Raw genomic sequence first — 21446 nt, forward strand, 5'->3', positions numbered from 1 at the left:
AAAAAATCCACCAACCTAAAGCTATATGTGTTATGCCTTGCTGAACGGATCAAAACACGATTGGTTTCTGAAATTTCAAGGTTTATTTCATTTAAATAATAATCACATACTTATAATTCACATTTACTTCTCGTGTTTTTAATTTTTTATGATAGATGGCACATCTGTCTTTGCCAATTACCCAGAGGCAGGCACGAGTCTGGGAACAGAAGAAGCCATTAGCACCGCCGTGAAAGACAAGTGGAGCTCTTCTGCGTTTCAACTCCATATTTTCTACGGTGTCAAGCTGTCATTTTCCTGTAGGGAGAGGACACAGGGAAACCCGAAACCCGATGAACACATTTTCAGCAGCGGAGATAATCTCATCCTCCTCATTTGCTGGGCTCCCAAGATGAGCAACTACACTTTCTGAGAAATTCCTTTTAACACCTTCACAGATTCTAGAAACCAGAGCTCTCTGCCCAGGCTGAGAAAGGCTCCTCTCCCCTCTCACACATGAGCCTGTTTTCATATAATCTGTGAGTTTCTGAGCAGGCACTGCATTTCCTGCACCTGCTGTGTGCGGGGAGACGGGGTCTCTGGGGCCAGGGCCGGCCCCCATGGATAGGAGGCTCGCCTATCTTCCTGCTCATCGCCACCTGATTCTCTACTCGTCGTGTTCTCACTGGTCTCCTGGAGTCTCTCCTTGAATGCCCCCCCAACCGCTGTGGTCAGAGTGAACCCCATACTTCTGGCCAGACAGACCCCCTACTCCAAAACCTCCTTTAGTTCCCGGAGGAAAGACCAAGATCCTGAGTTTCTCGTTGAAGGCCCTGGGAAGCCTGGCCCCAGGGGATGTCCCAGCCCCATCTGCCACCCCTTTCGTGCCCACCTCCTTTGCTGTGGCCACACACTGGACAACAGAGTCCTCAAAGCTGCCTGCTGTTCCCACTACCGTTCTTCCCACCAACAACACTGACAGAGTTCTTAGGGCTTGCTGGGCGCTGTGGTGGGTGCCAAAGACGGAGGCGGCCATGAGAGTCTGTAGTTTGCTGAGTTAGAAGTCATGTAGGGGATGCAGGACTCAGCTCTGTTCCCCTAAACCCGGGAGAGCACCCCGACCCTCATCCGCCCGGCCCGCTTTACTAGAGGCTGTTCTGCCACGTTTGCGGAAGAAAGTTTATAGATTGCACATGTGTGATGCACCTCACACCCACTGTGACAGTTACTACTCAAAAAAAAAAGAAGAAGAAGAAGAAGAAGAACAGGTGTTGGCAAGGATGTGGAGACATCGGAACTCTGTGTGTTGCTGGTGGGAACTGAAAATGGTACAGTGGCTGTGATGAGCCTGGTGGTTCATCAAAAAATTAAACAGAATTATCATATGACCCAGCAATTCCTCTTCTGGATATGTACCCCAAAGCATTGGAGGTGGGACTCAAACAGGTACCTGCACACCACATTCCCTGTAGCGTTATTTGCCGTAGACAAAAGATGGAAACCACCCGAATGTCCATGAGTAGCTGAATGGATACACAAACTGTAGGATGTCTACACAAGGGAATAGCACTCAGCTGACACTTGAAAAAGAGATTCTGACACACAACATGTCCTGCAACATGGATGAACCTGGAGGACATTACGCCGAGTGACCCGAGCCAGTCACAGAAGACAGACATTGTTGTGTGATCCCACTTACCCACTTGAGGTAGAGGAGTCAAGCTCCTGGAGACAAGAAAGAGGATGTGGGTGTCAGGGGCTGGGGAGGAGGCCATGAGGAGTGAGTGCCTAGTGGAGACAAAGTTTCAGTTTGGAAAGATGAAAGAAAGTTCTGGAGACGGATGGTGGTAATGGCTGTCCAACAGTGTGAATGTGCTTAGCGCCACTGAACTGCGTATTTAAAATGATTAAAGTGGTAGACTTTATATTTTATTATTATTATTTTTTAAAGATTTATTTATTTATCTGTTGATGGTGGGTGATTAGAGGACAAGCAAGGGAAGCAGAAGGCAGAGGGGGAAGCAGGCTCCCCACTGAGCAACAGGCTGGATATGGGACTCTATCCCAAGATGCTGGGAACATGACCTGAGCCAAAGGCAGAGATTCAACTGACTGAGCCACCCAGATCAATTTCTGCTTCTGGCCACAACACAGTCATGGGGTCCTGATTTACCCTTCCACATTAAATGACAACCAGACAAAACAACTAAAAAATAAAAGATAAAAAAATAATTTTCAGATGTAGGAAAACAGACAGCACAGAACAGTGATCCTTGCAAGATGGGAACAAATGAGGTGTGTCCTCTGATTGCCCTAGTTTGCTTCATTTTCAGGGTGCATGGCAGGAGGGGCAGCCTGAGGAGAGTCTGGGGTTGTCCCTCATCTGAGAAGATGGAGCTGAGAATCCAGGGAGGCCCGGGAGGCTAGAATTTCAGGGCAGCTTTCAAGAGAGGAAAGAGCTATAAAAGACAAGCAAGTTGGTGGGGGAGAGAGAGATTTAAAGTTCTACAGAGGGGCCTCAGGAGACTTTGGCTGAATGCTTGTCAGCGAGCACATGTGAGGCCTGGGGAGAGTCACCAGAAAGGAGATGCAGAACTATCTCTGAAGCTAGAAATCGCTTGCGTGCTTGCTAAAGCAGAGAAACCTTGTAATACACAGGGCATCAGGAAGAATACTCGGAAGGATAATGCCTCAAGAAGATTAGCCTTATGCTAATGGCCATTCTGGTCTTGTCTAACAAAGCTTAAAAGTAAGGGTCAAAAGGATTGAGCTATTTCCAAGAAACATAACTGCTTCTAAGAACAAAGCTCAAGAGTGAGTAAAGGAATATAAAAATATCACAGCCGACAAAATAAAATGTATAATTCTCTCTCCAATCAAAAGATTATTAAGAATACCAAGTAACAGGAAAATGTGACTCATAATGGGGGGGGGGGAGCAATCAATAGAAACATACCCAGAAATAACACAGATAACAGAGCTGGTTTAAAAGGGTATTAAGTAGTTATTGTAACTAGATTTTGTACATTAGAAGGGTAGAGGAGAACATAAGCATGTTGAAAAGATATGCAGAATATATCTAAAAGACACAAATGGAATTGGCAGAAATTAAAAAATGAGGTCTAGGACTACATGCTACAGAACAAAAATTTAGCACACTTGAAGACTAAATAGCAACTGAAGCCATCCAAATAAACAGGGTAAAAGGATGTGAAAAACCTGAAGAGCATTTAGTGAGCAGTGGGAAATACTCAAATGGTCTAATACACTCACCGGAGTCCCTGAAGGAGGGGAAGGAAAAGATCTGAAGAAATAATGGTTGAAGATTTTCCAAATTTGGTCAGAAGTACAAACCCCAAAATACAAGAAGTTAAATGAACCCCAAATATGAGAAGTATGAATAAAACTATAGCAAGGTACATCAAAGAAGTAGTTATAAAGAGAAAACTTTAAAAGGAGCTGGAGTAAGAAAGAAGGACACATAACGTACAGAGGAGCAAAGATATGTACATGGGCCAATTTCTCATCAGAAACAATGCATGCCAAGGGACAGTACAGTTATATCTAAAAGTTTAAAAACTGCCAATCTAGAGTCATTCCCCAGAAAAGGAAATACCTTTCAAAAATAAGGATTAAAAAGACTTTTTCAGACATACAAAAGCTGAAGAAATTCTTCACCAACAGACCTTTACTATAAGAAATGATAAAGTCTTTTGAGCAGAAAACAAAATGGTAACAACAATTGGGATATCTACAAAAAAAAAAAAAATGAGCACTGGAAATGGTAATTAATGGGTAAATACCAAAGACATTTTCTCTTATCTAAAAAAAATGTTTAAAGATAATTGACTCTTGAAAGTAAACATGATAACAGTACGCTGAGGGGTTTAAAAGACAGGTAGATATAAAGGCATGGCAGTAATTAGCACAGGGACTATAAAGGGAGAAATATAAGCACAGCTTTGTAAGACTGTTACACTATATGTGAAGAATTCTAATATTGTTTGAAGATAGATTGCAATAACTTATAAAGTATACTTTGAAAAAGTAAACTTTCAAAAAATCCACCATCAGTCATTTATTTATTTATTTTTAAAGATTTTATATCTTTATTTTACAGAGAGAGTGGGCACACACAGTGGGGGAGAAGCAAAGGGAGAGAGAGAATCCCAAGCAGATTCTGCACTGTCCAATGTGCTGAGTCCAATGTGAGGCCCAATCCTACCCCCATGAGATCATTACCTGAGTAGAAACCAAGAGTTGGGTGCTTAATGGACTGAGCCACCCAGGTGCCCCTGCATTAGTCATTTAAAGTGTGAGATGCATATTCTTTAAGCTTTTGAGATATTGCCTCATTCATCACATAAAAAATACAATGTATAATCCAAAAATGGGAATAAGCTTTAAAATTAAAGCAAATGGAATTTAGGTTACTATACTTTCCTTATAGTTAAAAAAAAAGTCTATACTCTAAGCCCTAGAGCAACCTCCATTTTTAAAAAGAGAGGTAGAGTGAATAAGCCAACAGAGCATATAAATTGAAATAATAAAAACCACTCAATTTATCCAAAGGAAGTCAGGAAAAAAAGAACAAAGAGCATATGGGACACATAGGAAAAAAGCAATATAACAGATTTAAACTCAAATTACATCAATAATCACATTAAATATAAATGCCCTAAATACTTTAAATAAAAGGCACAGATTGTCTGATTAAATAAAAGAGCAAAAACAAACTACATACTGTCTAAAATAAATCTTCTTTTATTAAAAAGACTCAGATAAATTAAGAGTTAAGGATAGATACACAATATATCACTCTAAGAATAATCACAAGAAAGCTGGAGTGGCTACATTAATATCAGACAAAGTAGGTTTTGAAACAAAGGGTTTTACCAAGGATTAAGAGAATAACTTAATGATAATAAAGGAGTCTATTCATCAAGAAGACATAATAATTATAGTTGAAGACTTCAGAAGCTTCTCTTAATAATTGATAGACCAAGTACACAGAAAATCAGTAAGGATAAAGAAATCCTGAACAATATTATAGGCCAATTGGGTCTGATTTGAGATCCATAGAATATGCTACCTAACTGCAGAAGAATATGTTCTTTTCAAGTGCACACAAACATTTACCAAGGTAGATCTTATTCTGGGATTAAAAAAAAAAAGAATAAAATTTTATAAATTCAAGTCATATAAGGAATATTTTCTGGCCACAATGAAATTAAATTAGAAATTGGTATCTGAAAGATATCTTAAAAAGTCCCTTAAATATGTGGAAATTAAGTAATGTACTTCTAAATAACTCATGTCAAAGAAGAAGTCACAAAGACTATTAGAATGTATTTTGAAATGAAGAAAAATCAAAACATGACAAGTCCAAATGTGTAAGATGCAGCTAAAAGTGCTTACCATGAAAGTTATAGCACTGACCACCTAATTAGCAAGTCAAATGTTCTTGAAACAATGATCTTACCTTCTAGCTTAGAAAATGAGAAAAAGAAGATAAATTTTAACTCAAAGTAAGCAAGAGACAAGAAATAATAAAGATAATTATAAATAAATGAAATAGGGAAAAAATAAGTGATAGAGAAGATCAACCAAACCAAACATGAGGTACTTCAAAAGATGTACCAAGTTGCTAAATCTCTAGCCAGGGAGATCTGGAAAAAGAAATAGAAGAAACAAATTATCAGTATCATAAACAAGAGCGAGGCGAGGAGAGACATCACTACAAATCCTACAGGCAAAAAGTAATAATAATGAGAGACTGTTATGAACAACTTTATATGACTAAATTCAGTAACTTAGACGAAATGAGGAAATTATGTAGAAGACACAAATTTTCAGAGTTCACTCAAAAAGAAATAGATAATCTGAATGGCCTAGCCTTATATCTATTAAAGAAATTGAATTTGTAGTTAAAACTTCCTCACAGAGAAAATCCCAGGCCCATATGGCTTAACTGGAGAATTCCACCAAGCATTGAAGACAGAAGCAAAATTAATTCTACAGAAACCCTTCCAAAAAACTAAAGAAGAGGGAACATTTTCCAACTCATTCTATGAAGCCAGCATTACCCTGATACCAAAACCAGAATATGATATTATAAGATAGCTACAGAGTATTATCCCTCACGAACAGAGATGCAAATTTTCTTTTAAAAATTGAGCATATCTAATCCAACAATATACAGAAAGGATAATATATCATGGCTAAATGGGGTTTATGAAGGAGTTGCAGAGTTGATTTAACATTTGAAAATCAATGTAATTCATCATATTGGCAGAATAAAGGAGAAAAGACATATGATCACATCAATAAATGCAGGAGACTCATTTCACAAAATCTAAGATGTCATGTCTTGCGAATATTCTCCACAAATTAAAATTAGAAGAAATTCCTCAACACAAAAAAGAGCACCTGCAAGAAAGTTACAAGGAATGTCACTAACGGCAAAGGCTGAACGCTTTCCCCCAGTTTCAGGAACAAGGCAAGGATGTCTGTTCCTACCACTTTGGCTCTTGCTGTTGTTCTCATCACTTTCATTCAGCACTGTATTGGAAATTCTAGCTAATGCAGTATGGCAAAGGGGAGACATAAAAAGCAGATGTACTGAAAAATTTAAAGTAAAATTGCCATATTTGTTCATGACATGTTCATCTATATAGAAAGTCTAAGGAATCTACCAGAAAGAAAAAAAGCCACTAGAACTAATAAGTGAGTTGGCTAAGTTTGCCAGATACAGGTTGATAAAAATATATTGTTATTGCCACATATTAGCAAGAAAAAAAAAGTAACTGAAATTTAAAAAAATAAAACCATGTATTTCATCAAGACAGATTAAATGCATGGGGTTAGATTTGATCAAAGAAGTGCAAATACCACTGAAAACAAAACAGTGTTGAGAGTAATAAAGACCTATGTAAAGAGGAGTCCAGTGTTCATGGATCAGAAGACCCAATGTTATTCAGATGTCAATCATTCCCAAATTAAAGTATGGGCTCAATATTATCCTAATCAAAAGCGCAGCAGGTTTACTGTAGAAATTGATTAGCTAATTAAAAAGTTTATATTAAAATACAAAACCAAGACAAGTCAAATATACACACACAAAACAACAACTTTGAGGGAAAAAAAAAAGTAAGGTCAGAGAGCCTAACCCTAAACTGGTTAGTTTTAAGATTTATTACAAAGATACTGTAATCAAGACAGTTTCATATTAACATATATAGAGACACACAGGTCAGTGCAGCAGAAAAAAGTGTTCAGAAATGGACTGACTGATTTTCAACAAAAGTTCCAAGATAAAGCAGTGAAGAAATGACTATTTTTAAAATAATTAATGCTGGGAGAAGTATGTAACCCTATAAAAAGTTAAAAAAATTAATGAACTCTGATATTTCATACCATACGTAAAAGTAACCCAGAATAGATCATAGCCCTAAAGGTAAGAGCAAAGATTATACCCCTCCTAGAAGAAAATGTAAGAGGAAATCCTAGTGGTCTTTGGCAAAGATTTTTTAAATATTATATAAAGTATGAAACATAAAAGAAAAAACAAATTAGATGAAATCCAAATATAACTTTTTGCCCTTTGAAAAGAGTGTTATGTAATTAACAGCTATTAATTAATAACTACAGACTGGGAGAAAATATCTAGAAAGCATAGATCCATCTATGCACTCGAATCTAGAATATATGAAGAATACTTGTCTTTCAATAAGATAAACAAACCAATAAAAAAATTAAGGCGAAGATCTGATTACACACTTTATCAAAAGAAGACATATAGATGGCAAGTAAACACCTGGGAAGATGCTTGACATGACTGGTTATTATGGAAATGCAAAATAAAACCATAATCAGATACCACAGCACACCCGCTAGAATGACTAAGTTAAAAATAAGAACTAATTATATGTCCACATAAATGGACCTGTAGAAGATATAGTGCTATGTGAAATGAGTCAGAGAAAGACAAATACCATATGATTTCACTTATGTGTGAAATCTAAAAAAACAAAGCCAATGAAGAAATAAAAACAGACCCATAAGTCCAGAGAACAAACTGGTGACTACCAGAGGGGAGGTCGGTGGGTGATGGGGACACGGGTGAGGGGGATTAAGAGGCACAAACTTAAATTTATTAAAACTAATAAGTCATGAAGATGAAAGGTACAGCACAGGGAACATGGTCGATAATACCGTAATCACGTTGTTTGGTGACAGGTGGTGACCCAACTTACCGTGGGGAGCCCTGAGTAATGTATAGAATTGTCAAACCACTGTGTTGTCCACTGGAAACTAACATAGCACTGTATGGTAATTATACTTCAATAAAAAAAGAAGAAATGCAACGACTAATTAAACACGTGTGCCACATGCCAAAAGAGAGAGAGAATGAAAAGAGGAAAGACTGATCACACCAAGTCCCAGGGTAGATGGGGAAGCTTCTGGAACTCTACACAGCTGGTGGGACTCTAAAAATAAATAAGCCACTTTGGGAAAACAGTTTGGCAGTTTCTTAAAAAGTTAAACATATGTGTACTGTATGACCCAGCCATTCCGCTCCTAGGCACCAACCCAGAGGAAAGGAAAGCCTATGCCCCTGAAGTCTTGGGACACGAGTGTTCACAGCAGCTTCATCTGGAAGAGTCAAGATCTGGAAACAGCACAAATGCCCATCAGCAGATGAATGTGTAACCAAATTGTGGCACAGCCATACAACGGAATGTGACTCAGCAGTGAAAAGGAGCAAGGTGTGGGTACTCACAATAATACTTAACTGGCAGGGGAGATACCACGATCATGACACGCACAATAACACAGATGAAGCCCAAAATACTTATTCTGCGTGAAAGGAGTCAGACAAAAAGTACATATTGGATGATTCCATTTACAAGCAATTCTGGAAAATGCAAACTAATTTGCCATGACAGAAAGCAGATCAGTGGTTATCCGAGGGTAGGTGAGCGTGGAGAAGTGGATTACAGAAGGAGCTCAAGGAAGCTTTAGGAGGTGACGGTTGTGGTCACCGTTTGTCCATGGGGATGGGGACGTGTGGAAACTCATCCACTGTGTACGCTAAATATGAACAGCTTATTATAACTCAGTTGTATTTCAAAAAACCTACAGATCAGAACTTCAGAACTTCTACTTCTGTTTACTAGTGATGCACTGATCATTTTGAAGAGTAAGAAACAGTCTCCGGGAAGGAAAGTAGGGTTTTAGAGACACGGCTGGGGCCCGCTTGGCATATTTGTGAGTGTTGCAAGACCCCACCTTGTCTATGCCACAGACTCAGACTAATACGAGCTTCTCCTCCCCTTCCCACCCCCTGGCCACCCCTGTTTGCCCAGTTAATGGCTGTGGACTTGAGGAAACTCAACTGAAAAGTCAGCTCCTCCTTGAGTCAGGATCTGGGACGCATTCTGACCAGAACTCACAATCAGCCTAATCTAAGCCCCGTCCTGTGGGTCACTCCCAGGACACTGTGGACAACTCGTCCCATAGCTTCCGTTCCCAGCACAATGCGTGGTCCCAGAAAAACACTTAATGAATAAATAACAAGCCTAGGGGGAGGAGCAGGTCCCAAACAAGGGCAGGAACGAGTCTTCCTTCTGGATGACACAGACACAGCGAGGGTAAAGGTCCAGAAACCCGAAAGCACGGCCCTCCATCTCCTCCAGATACCGCCTCTCGGGCAGCTCAGTAAAGGGGAACAGAGCAGTGAACCTCGAGTATCTCCAAATGAGTCCCAATATATCTTCCTTCCCCCTTCCAGCTCAGGAGGGAATGGGGGTCTTGTGGGGTAGCCACGGTCACGTCTGGCCTCCAAAGACCCCACAGGGAGATGATACAGAAAAGGTTAGGCCACACCCAGCCTTTGCAGTAAGGATCATCTACAAGGACGGGCAGATACAATTTTAGTAATCCCTTGTTTGCTCCCTGAGATGCCAAACAGGATAAAAGTCCACGTCAATGGGTCCAAGCTTTTGACCAGAACTGAGCTGACTCACGCAGTATCTCCCCTTTTGGATGGAGTCCCTCAGTAGGTTCCAGAAAGGCTGAATGCAGCCCCATCTGACCCTGCCCCCAGTAACCACAAGTCCCTCCTACATGAGCATTCCTTTCTCTCCCCCACATTCCCATCAGTCCCCAGATCAGCATCACCAGAGGAACCCTCGTGGGGATCTGGCTTACAGCACCTGCCAACGCCCTTCTGGATGCCAGGAAGCCGGACTCCCTGGGCTGGGTGAGTTCCAGAACGCACGCCTCTCCAGAGTCAGTTCTTTGCTTTTGTGGGCAATTGTTTCATAAATGCCAGAGAATATCTGAGGTGGGCAAGACTGGAAAGGAACCAGAAGTCCTCTGGATACTCCAATTCATTCCTCCTCAAAAGATGTGTGTCTGCCCTTTGTGGGGTCCTAAACCAGCTGAAGGTAAAGGAGATGAGAGAGCCCCACCCTGGCCCTCGGAGAGCCCACAGGTGGTGGAGGAGATCTAGAAGAATAGAGAGGAATTAAGAGGCAAAGAGGGGATGGGGGATCAGGAAAACCTCGTGGAGGAGATGGGCTAAGCCGAGATTTTAGGAAGTGGGCTACCCTGGATGAGGCCCAACAAGGAAAGGCCTGTTTCAGGAAAAGGCAACAAGGCAAGCGAAGGCACAGACACAGAAGAGCCAGGTGTACCCATCAGCACTGTGGTGCAACCCGGAGGAGAAGGTTGTGGGTTCCAATATCCCACACAGCCTGCCTAGCGCAGGGGCCCAGACGCATGACTCGGTGTTTGGTCAATCGATGGTGCACAATTGCTTACATCGGTCCTTTTGAACAGAGTGTTCTGCTTATTTACCTTCCTGGGTGCTACATCGCTCTGGTACGAGGTTCCCAGGGTATAACGTGAAAGCTGGCTTTCTTCTTTCACCTCTTTAAGACTCCAGGAAACAGCCGGATCCTGAATCTACACAAGAAGACGGGAGAAACCTTTTTTTGATGCATTGCAGGACGCACAGGAAGCGAGTGGAATCTCTAAAGCCCAGTGCCCACCCCTAACACCCGTATCCCCGCCCCAATAAAAAAGGAACAGGTGTGAACTGAACCCAGAACAGCTGGGGGCCAAAGGCAAAGAGGGGAGGAGGTCACCCTGAAGGAATGTCAGGCAGTCAGTGGGAAAGACCGCATGGCGTAGACCCTGAGACCTGTGGCCGCCAGAATCTCTAGAAGGAGAGTACAGGAGAGGTACATAGGACATGTGTGGAGAAAACAAGGACCCATTCCTAAAGATAAGCAAACAAGGGCTTGGGGGAGGAATGACTATGCAAAGCTTAAAAAGAACCCGAAGGACTTCTAGAAATGAAAGATATAATTTGGGAAACAATAAATGAGACACTACAACTAGAAAAGACTCTCTCCTGCCTTCTGCTCGTTCCTCCATCACTGGCCTCTCTGCCTTCTCCCTCCAGCCCAGCAGACACTGCAAGCAGAAGCAACCAGAAGAAATCTTCCACCACAGCCAGGCTCGCCTCCACCACATGCCAGCATCACACCCACGCACTCAGTCTTCACCCCTACTTCTAGTGATGAACTTTTCATGCCCCAACCTGAAGGCAAGTCCACCTGTGTTCCAGAACTGTCTCTCCACATCCCCTGAAGGCTGCTGCTCCAGACATTCCCTGCTCCTCTCCCACACGGCTCACTTTCTCTCTCTGCTGGAATATTTTCATCACCTTCTTATGACTTAACCCTAGAGTTAAGTGGATTCCATGCCCAGAGCCAAGTCTTTTCTCTCTTCCCTTGGTTAGCTAATGTTTTAGCTCCAGTAACTTCTTCAAGAAAGGCTTACATGAACCATATCTCCTAAGTCCTTATCCACTCAGTAGCATCTGTTGCTTCTCTACTCACGTGACAGTTTGGCTAGGTATAAAATTACTTTCGGAGCATCCCCCATGGATGCCTTTCCCCTTCTAGGTTTCTCACCTAACCTGATCACCTTTCCTCAATTCCTGTGTTGTCTTTAAAATTTAGTGCCTCTAATCAGGAATGCCTGTGTGCTTACCACTGTATATATCTCCCTCGGGACACAATATTTCCTTTCAACCTGTAGACTCAGGTCTTCCTTTTATTTTTAAAAATGTTTCTTAGGTTATAATCATAATTTTTAAGTTATTTTTCTCTCATAGTCTTAGCTCTTTGTTCTTCAGTCTCATTGGGTACAAATATTTGAGATATTTCTTTACACCTTCCCATACTCAAATCCTTCTAAATGCCTTATTTGCTTCCATTTTGTGTTGTCCACTCTCCCTTCAGTCCTGTCGTCCATATACCTTTCTACGTTGTCAGCTTTGGCAGCATCTGCTTCTTGTGCCCTTCATATCTGGTAATGGCCGTACTTGTCTGTCGCACATTTTCCTGGGTTCTCCAAATTCACGTCTCATTTCCTTTACTCTTGCCATGACTTCTGTGGGATGCATCTCTACTTTAAGCTCATATTTTGTAGAGGCAATTCTCCCATGTTTTCTTTTTTAATTCATGGCAATATGTTGGGTCAGAAATTCCATCGGCTCCACACCAGTATGACTTAGATAAGAAAGAAAAGATGGAAAGAAAGACAGAAAATGTGCATGTATATCATCCAGTTTTGAGGAAATCCAGTGCACCCATAGTTGATGGACACCTCCAATGGCTAACCAAAGCCACATGCACCTCTGTGGGGCTCTATGACTCTTCCTTCTGTGCCTACCATCATCCCCACATAAACGGGCTTTCCCCATGGCCTCTAGGATCCATCCCTTCCTTGGTGCTCTCTGAACTGCTATGTCTTTGCAGGAAGCCCTGCCTATTTCTTATGATACGGAGCAAGAGTTTCAACCTCTCCCCAACCCTGCCCAACTCTACAACCACACACGTATCCTTCTGCCAAATGACCTGCCAGGATTCCTGATAGGTGAGTGGAACCATGACCTGGTAGCCCTGGATATACTCCAGATTTTCCATCCAGTGGCATGGAGGGGAATCCTCAGGGCCGATGGGAAACACATAGGGAAAGCAGTTTGACTGTCCTGTGAACACACCATCTTCTCTCTGCTTTGGGTGCTGGAACTCAGGTCTGGGGGCTCTAAGAACCAGTCAACACATCTGTCCATGCGCCAACTTTTCCTCTGACTCATTACCAAGCGCCCTTGCCTCCATGCCTTGCTTCCTTATCTATCTGTGCTTCAGTATGTGCGCATATAATTAACGCAATAGAAATCAGACGAGGGCCAGTCAAGGAATGCATTTCATGGGGCCAAAGACTGGATATCATTTTAAAAACCACTGAACCTCAGACAGTGACAACAAGATGCTGACGTTCATGGAACATCAAGTAAAGCTACTGTGGGGACCGTGAGCAGGACACGATCTCTGAGCTGTGTTTTTCCACTTCTCATGCAGGATGAGGACCAATCCATATGCAGCCTGGTGCCCCAGCCAACAAGGTGTTTACCTGGGGAGAAGGTGGAAAAGCTTCAGGAACAGCGAGGGTTAGAGCTTCGGGAAACGGGGTGCTGTCCCAGGCTCCGTGATGATGGAAAGCATCTTAACACGAAAGCTCACCTCCCTACTGCAACTGGAAATACCCACCTCAGAGACGGCTGGGGAGACCTCATGGGACACTCCCCGTAAAAGCCTCAATCAAGCAAGGTGCCTGGCACCTAGAAACTGGAAAGTAACATTTGGCTCCCTTTCCTCTTCCTGAGCCGTGCCGAAGCTGGAGGGCAGCTCTCACTCTCACCGTCTTCCTTCCCTACTGGGGGCCATCGGTGTGTCCGCCTCAACCCTGCAACTCTTACAGGGCTGTTTTGATGCATGGATATCAGAGTGGACTTGTCGATTTTTTAAGTCAGGAGGTTTTTTTGTTTTTTTTTATCAAGTAATATTCACAACCGATCTCTGGACACTACGCCATCCCATCATCCCCTCCAATTATGTCGTGAGAGACTTGCCCCTTCAGGGGCCCCTGCCACCTCCCCTACCGCTTATCTTTGTACCAGTAGGTCTCACCTTCTTCACACTTGATTTGTCTGAATTTCTTATGAGTAGGTACTATGTTTTTGTTTTAAATTCCAGTTAGTTAACGTACAGCATAGTATTAGCTTCAGGTGTACAGTACCCGTGTTTCAGCCCGTCTGATGACCCCGCACTCATCACGACAGGTGCCCGCCTTCATCCCCACGACCTACTTCCCCTGCCCCGCACCCACCTCCCTCTGGTGACCATCCGTGCGTTCTCTAGACTGAAGAGCCTTTTTCTTGGTTTGTCTTTTATTTTTTCCCTTTGCTCATTTATTTTGTTTCTTCAGTGCCACATATGAGTGGAATTATATGGTATTGGTCTTTCTCAGAATTATTTTGCTGAGCATCTGCTCTCTGGCTCCATCCACATCACTGCAAATGGCAGGATTTCGTTCTTCTAGATGGCGGAGTCCATCGCATGTGTCTACCCCAACCGTTCGCAGCTGATGGACACCGGGGCTGCTGCAGGAAACAGAGGGGTGTGTGTATCCCTTTGAAGTTTCGTATTCTTTGGGTAAATACCTACTAGTCCTCATCAGATCATAGTGTAGTATTTTTATCATCAGAAAAAAATACCAACATCTTAAATAATACACCTGTGTTGCTGCTAAGGCATAATGGACTTTAGAGAGTTTAGTGGAGATCGTCCCGAATGGTGGCAAGCCGAACGTGAGTGGTGCCCTGTCACCCAATGTCCTCCACTCTCTGGAAACCTCTGAGCGGGGCTTCCCCAGCGCGGGAACAAAACTCCTTTAGTTACAATCTCTGGGCCGCCCCGGCCGGCTGGAGGACTCTGACTGGGTGGCGAACATCTCTGATCCTCAGATGCCACGTGTGTGGAGAATGCAAAGAAGATCGAGCCCAAGCTCAGCAGGAATCCGGGGGAGGGAAAGAGACAAAACCCCTCCAGCGGTCCCCAGCGCCTCAGGACCATCCCTGAGCACGTGATCGAGGAGGGGACAGACCGGACAGCCTGCAAGGGAACCGCAGCCCTTTAGCCATGAAAGGGAATAAATTACTGGTTCATACCACCATGTGGATGAACCCTGAGCTCGCTGTGTTATGTAAAAAGCAGCCAGTTGCTCAAGCCCACGTTGTGTGATTCCGTTTATGCGAAAGGAGGAACAGGTAGATGTATGGGTCGGGAAGTGGGTTAGCACCTGGGCCGGCGGTGAGTGCAGCTGACGGCGGACAGTGTTTCACGAACGGGGCTCTCCTTTGAGGACGAAGGTCTGGAACCAGGAGTGACTGCTGTACATCGTGAATGTGCTTAATGCCACTCAACTATACATTTGAAATCAGTTAGAATGGTAACGTCTATGTTACTTATACTTTGCTGTTAAAAATAAAGGCGCAGGGGCCCATCCCCGGAGGACCCCGGAACACAACGCGGACCGTGAGCTCACACTCTGCTTTGAACCATCAGTGGTCCTGCACCATTAGCTTTGCTCTTGAACAAACCACGTCAACACTGAGTGGCCTGAAACAGCTAAGCTCACCATTGTGCGGGCTGGCTGTGCTGTTCTGGGCTGGGCTCCCTGATGTGTCCGTGGTTGGCCGGCAGGCCGCTGGAGGCTGCAGGAACTAACAGAGCCTCTCTTCCATGTGCGGCTGGTGGGAGCCTGCTGGGTGGGGAGCCTCAGCCAAAGAGGGCTGGCCTCTGGTCTCGGGTGCGGGGTGAGGGAGTGCAGAGGGCGAGGCTCAGACAGGAGGTGGGGGCATCCTCTTTGCAAGGCACTTGGTACAATAGTAGAGGTTTGCCATTCAGGGCTGCCGTGTTCCGGCCCCCGCGCAGATGCTCTTCCTTGGCTTTCCTTGGGACTCTATGCTTCTTGTTTCAGAACTGAACAGGCCCGACATCACTTTCCTCCCCCCGTGTCCAGAGCCACCTCCTCTCTCTCTCAGCCGCTCTGGAGGGTCGGAGTGGAGGGTCCCCCCCGGGTGGAAGAAATAAAAGGGGGTGAAGACAGGGGTGGGGACAGCAGGAGCGGGAGCCCCTGTCCGGTGTGACCAGGGTCCTAAAGCATATGAAGCAGACTTCGTGTCCAGAAAGAGGAGTTTAGTGTGCAGCGAAGGGCCTGAAGCCATGTGGGAGGTGACTGGACCAAGTCCGTGGTAATGCGGAGCCCCTGATGAGCGTGGAGTGCCATGGTTGGGGCTGACTTCAGGAAAGGCCGTCCACAGAATGGACAGAGATGCTGTTCCGGGAGAGCTCCGAGGGGGAGCGCACCAGCAGGAGGCTGTGATGGAGACGCCCCGGAGGCAGAGTCGATGACTTGACAACGGCTTCAATGTGGAAGGAGTGGAGGGGACGTGGGGCAGGGGTGGGTTACAGGGAGGGCAGGAGCATCGCCCACACGGGAGGCGGCCGGGGAAAGCACGGTGTGTTTGCAGGGAGAAGGAAGGAGACGTGTGTAAGTGTTGCCGGCCCTTCTAGGGAGACGTCCGTGCGGTGCTGTGGCCCGGGGCAGGGGCAGAACGAGGCTGCCGGGGAGGCCCCATAAGCAGAGGGGCTCAGGCCCTCTGTGGGCACTGCCCCGCCCTGCTGCCTCACCCACAGCCAGGCCCAAGCCAGCCCTGCGGTCTGATGGGCCGCCGGGGTCTAAAACCCAACTTCCAAGATTGAGCAATAATGTTTTCTCCTCCCAGATGAAAACCTGCCCAAAACATGGGCCCAGATCACTCCCCTGCTCTCTCCTGCCCTTGGAGCGCACGGTGCCTGGCCACAGCTGCATGGCTCACAACAGAATTTACAAGGCTGTCCTTCTGCCAGCGTCCTTTGAGAAGTAAAAATAGCTGACATGAGCCCGCTCTCCCGGAACCATGAAAACATTTCACCCTCCCTCAAGCTTTCACCTACTGCTGTGTCATCCCACAGGGAGCCTCGAGGGGCCGGGCTGTGCTGAGCCTCCCTCCATGCCGGGCTCAGCTTGAACTGGGGCTGGAGACCAGCGAGTGTCCTTCCATCGCCGCTAAGGTGCAAGACGCACCCGCCGTCGGTGAAGACACAGATGCTTTCTGATCTTCCCGGCACCTGCTGGGGCACGCGATGGCCGGTTATGACATTCCGGGCACGATGAACTCATCCAATATTAGGGTCCCGGACGTGGGTCGTGTGCCCTCAGGCCAGCTACAAAAATATCGCTAAGATTCTGGAGCTAACAGTGCATTTGCGAGGTCATTCAAGGCTAAGACCAGAAGGATTAAAAGATCTGACTCCTTCCTGAGGTCCTTAGTTGTAAAGGACCAAAGAAGCCGTAAAACAAAGATTTATTCAGTTTCAGCCGGACAGCTCAATGGCACAGCCCCGTAAGGACCAGGAAAAAAGAAACATCTGGCTAGAAAAGCACACTTGTTTATGAAAAAAAAAAAAAAAAAAAGGTTTAAGAGTCTTCTCCAGCTTTACCAAGTTTTTGGACGAAAACGAGGCTGAACACGAAAAACAATGTAGAACCTTGAGAGCCACAGGGGCAACACAGGCGGGGGAAAGAACATCTTGTTTCTTCCTCGTCCAGCTGCCCTGGACAGTGGGCCCCCTCCCGAGCACCCCGGGGAGAAGCCCCGCCCTGGTAGGTAGCCCCTGGGGGCCGCCCAGCTGTGGTGCTCCCCGCACAGGTGGCCAGGCCGCCCCGGGGCCCCGCCCTCTTGTGGGGGAGGGCAGCCTCCGGTCAGATGCTCAGATGATGCTTGTGGAGGGCCCCTGATGACCAAGAGCCTCTCTCCCAAGCTCAGCGCGCACTGCCCTGGTGCTTTTGGCACGTAGATGGTGACAACCACTTACTAGGCGTGGGGGGGGGTGCGCGTCTTTGGAGCGGTGGACAATGGTTGTTTTGTAAGGGAGGAAGCCTGCACTGGTAACATGGCCCCAGGCCCAGGCCAGGAAACGCGGCTGCTTTTCCAGGCCTGCCATTGACTCAGCAGGGCTCTGAGGCCAAGCCCTGCCGCCGGGGTCAGCCCAGCCTCCTCCGGACATGCACGCAGTAGCCCACAGAGGCGGGGCGGTCATCACAGGCCGGCCTGACCCTCGGCTCTCCCCGGGATGCTCATGGGAGGAATGAGGTTAAGACTGGAAGACGCTTTGAACTTCTTGGCATAAAGCTGTCTCGAGCACGGTAATTAATAAATCTTGCCGCTGAGGTGGATTAAGGTCAGAAGTCACTTGGGGGCCTGGGGAGTAGGTCACGGCTCATGGCTGCATCTCTGGGGCCCGTGACATTGGCAGCCTGACGCAGGGCACAGCAACGGTGGGGGCAGGTGCCCCAAGTTCCCCGGCCACGCAGGTCAGCGGCTGGGAGGGTGAGAGCACTGTGTTGGGGGAGTCCGAGATCAAGGTTCTTACAGCAGCCAGTGAGGAAGATGCTGGGCGGACCTAACCAGGTAGGGCAGCCCTGCCGCCATCGTCCAGGGGGGCCTACAGGCCTCTGAGCAATCGGCGCCAGAGGGCTCCCACGTGCCCCCTGAAAGACGATGTTCCTGGAAACCTCGCACCACGCATGCCAAGTCACGAAGAACACGAGACAGAGCCCTAACGTTCCTTCCAGAGGCTCATCCTTTTCCTCCATAAAAGGGGGTGTTGGACCAGCCATGGCGTCAGCGCTCCTGGGTCCCCCAGACTTGTGATCTGTTACACCTGTGCTGCCACTCCCTCCCCACGGCGTGGGTGGTCTGTGCACAGTCTCCCTTCTGCTGCCCTCCTGAGCCCCAGCGAGACACTCAGGAACCGGCGTCCTGACACCCCATATGGTTAGACCAGACTGAAGCCGGGCAAGCTCACGTCCAGCTAGGTCAGTGCTGTGCTCAGGACCACCCCTTCCTGCCCACCTGCCCCTCCAGGTGTTCCGTGGCCCCTCGAATGGGACTCCTGGGCCACGAACCACTGGCACAGGGACACAGAGGGGGCTCTGGCTCCTGAGCTCCCCACAGTGTGTCCGGTTCCACCTGCCGGCCCACGCGGTCCCAAGGCACCCCTGCTCTCTGCACGCTGGTTCTGCCCTAAGCCTTCTGCTCTCCCCAAGTCTCTCTGGCCCCGTGTTCCCCAGGAACTCCTCCCAGACCAACGTCAGCTAGCCCTCCCATCGAAGAATCCCGCCCTAACCTCCGAACGCATTCGAAACGCATTTCTAAACAGCGATTCGACCTTTGGGCTAATGAAGTCTGTTCTCACCAGTAGGGTGCCCTGACCTCTCCCAGCGGCCCGGAGAGTCTCCTCTCCCTGCCCCGATGGCAATGTGTTTGCACACACAGAAAGGACTCTACCATTTGTCCTGCTCAGCTGTGCCTGTCCACGGCTGATGCGGCACCTGCCTCTGCCGGCCCCGTCACAGCCTCATCCCCCCAGCCACCAGGCCAGCTCCCTCTGCTCCTGTCATCCAGAGTCCCCCTGCCCCTTTTCATCATTGGAGGGTGGGGGCGTCCTTAGTCCCCCCCCAACAATTCCCCATCAGGATGGCAGCAAAACCTCTTCCTCCAGCCCTCCAAGACCTCCTGCCCCTCCACGCCTGAGCAGTCCTTCTCAAACGCCTTCTCAGCACCCCCTGGCTTGACCTGGGGTCAGGGCTCAGGGGCAGTCAGTATTGAATCAGAGCACTGTCTCCTCCGCTACCTCAGGGACAAGGCTCGTGGTCACCGACCATCAGTGTGGCTTCTGCTGTCGGTAAGGGGACAGCGGGCTGGCTCGCTGACCAGTCAGAGTCCCCACCGACTAGTCCCCTCGGACACCCCAATCTGCTTCCAGGCTTGGAAGACACAGCTCCTTCCGCCTCCTACATCTGTCCTCACCACCGCCATCCTCAACCCATCATCCTTCAACCCCCCCAAGAGTCCCTTCTCCATGGGAGGGCCCCCCTCCTTGTCCCCTGCTTGCTCCCACAAGGGCTGGCACCATCCTTGGCCAGGCCAGGTCCGAGGTCGCAGGGGCTGGGGCTGGGAGGCCACGGCCAGTGAGGCTCTCTAGGGAGTGCGCGTCTCGCTCCCTGGCGTGTCCTTCCCCGAACCCCACGCTAGGACCGGACAAGCGAAGGCCCCTCCTCGCTGAGGCTCAGCCCGGGTCTCCGTGTGTGAGCTGAGCTTGCCGCCCTGGCTGGCTGCTGGCTCCCGGGCCGAAGGAGCCTTGCCTTTTGTTTACGCGCGGGGAAAGCCAGTGTTCTCTGGCTATTATCGGTGACTTGCCGCGCGCACATGGTGAGACCAGGGAGCCCCGGTGCGGCCCCCGCGCGCCAACCGCCTTGCCCTCTGAGCCACTTACGTTTCAGAGCTGGTCTCAGCATGCTGGCTGGCGAGGCCCTGGTGTGCCAAAGTCCTACACTAACAGCACGATGGTTTTGTCGGATCCCAGAGACCGAATCGGCACAGCCTCCCCCTCCCCACGTTGGCAGGCATGGCCTGACCATCTCTTTCGGGTGAGTGGGGCCAGGGACCGCCTTGTGGAGGCCTTCTCGCCCGTCTGGATGTTTTCACGTCGTCTCCGGAGGCATTGGCCAGGGCCCCGAGAGAAGAGGTGCCGTAAATCATCGGCCCCCACCACCCCTACAGAAACACTAGACGTGCTCAGAATCGGGCGTGTTTGCCGCACAGGCCCGGCAGCCTGACGGGCAGGAGTCCGAACCGCCTGCATCAGGGGCACCGCCGAAGCCTCCGCCCTCCGTAAATCAAGCCGGGGCCTTGGCATCCTTACCGGGTGCTTCCCGCTCCGGCTCACCCAAGGCTGAGGGGCTGCTGCCGGCCGCTCCCACCCACGCCACGGGCTTGGGCCTCGGCTTAACCTGGCCTGACCCCGCAGAGGCCCACACGCTCAGCGTCCCACACACCACACACGGCCACAGGATTACACAACTCCGTCCCGATGCTGCAGAGAACAGCATGTCCAGGCGAAGCCCAACCCCGCGGCCCGCGGGAGACAAACAGCAGGAGGACGGGACCTGTGTGCGGCCGACGGGCCGCGCCCACCGCAGCCCAGCTCGGTCACTCGAGGCCCGGCCGCCGTGGGCAGAGGCCACCGCCCCCCTCCAACCCAGCCACTGCCTCCGCAGAACGGGCACGGGAGGCCCGGGGGCTCCGGCCCAGCCCAGGGCTGCATGGCGCAGGCTCGGGTGGCCCCTGAGCCCCTGGGGCTGGTCGGACCCTGCTGCCGTGAGGTGGTGGTGGGACAAGCGAGCGGGAAGGGCTGGAAGTGTGGATTTTACCGGATTCCCACTTACTCGGGATGAGCTGCCTGCAGAAAATGGGCTGTTAGAATCTTGCCTTTCATGTCTGGCCAGGAATATTGCTCCTCCTCGGAGCAGAGGGCTGTGTCCAGGCTCCTCAGCGGGGCCCAGGGGCCAGCTGTCCCAGAATGACTCTAGCCTTCGCTGGGGAAAGTCTCTGCCAGGAGAAATGGTGGAAGTGGCACAAACCAGGAGACTTCCTG

The 21446-nt window shown here is 48.1% G+C and overlaps 1 long non-coding RNA gene across 1 annotated transcript; it reads right to left on the reverse strand.

The window, feature by feature from the left end:
• Positions 1-68: 68 nt before the first annotated feature.
• LOC131836992 (uncharacterized) lies at positions 69-20850 on the reverse strand. The gene is made up of 4 exons (XR_009355898.1): positions 20715-20850; positions 12314-12566; positions 10843-10950; positions 69-297 (listed from the first exon to the last, which is right to left on the reverse strand). It is a non-coding gene; the product is annotated as an uncharacterized LOC131836992 (long non-coding RNA).
• Positions 20851-21446: the final 596 nt, after the last annotated feature.

The sequence above is a fragment of the Mustela lutreola genome, chromosome 7 (genome assembly GCF_030435805.1).
Source record: "Mustela lutreola isolate mMusLut2 chromosome 7, mMusLut2.pri, whole genome shotgun sequence".
NCBI lineage: Eukaryota > Metazoa > Chordata > Mammalia > Carnivora > Mustelidae > Mustela > Mustela lutreola.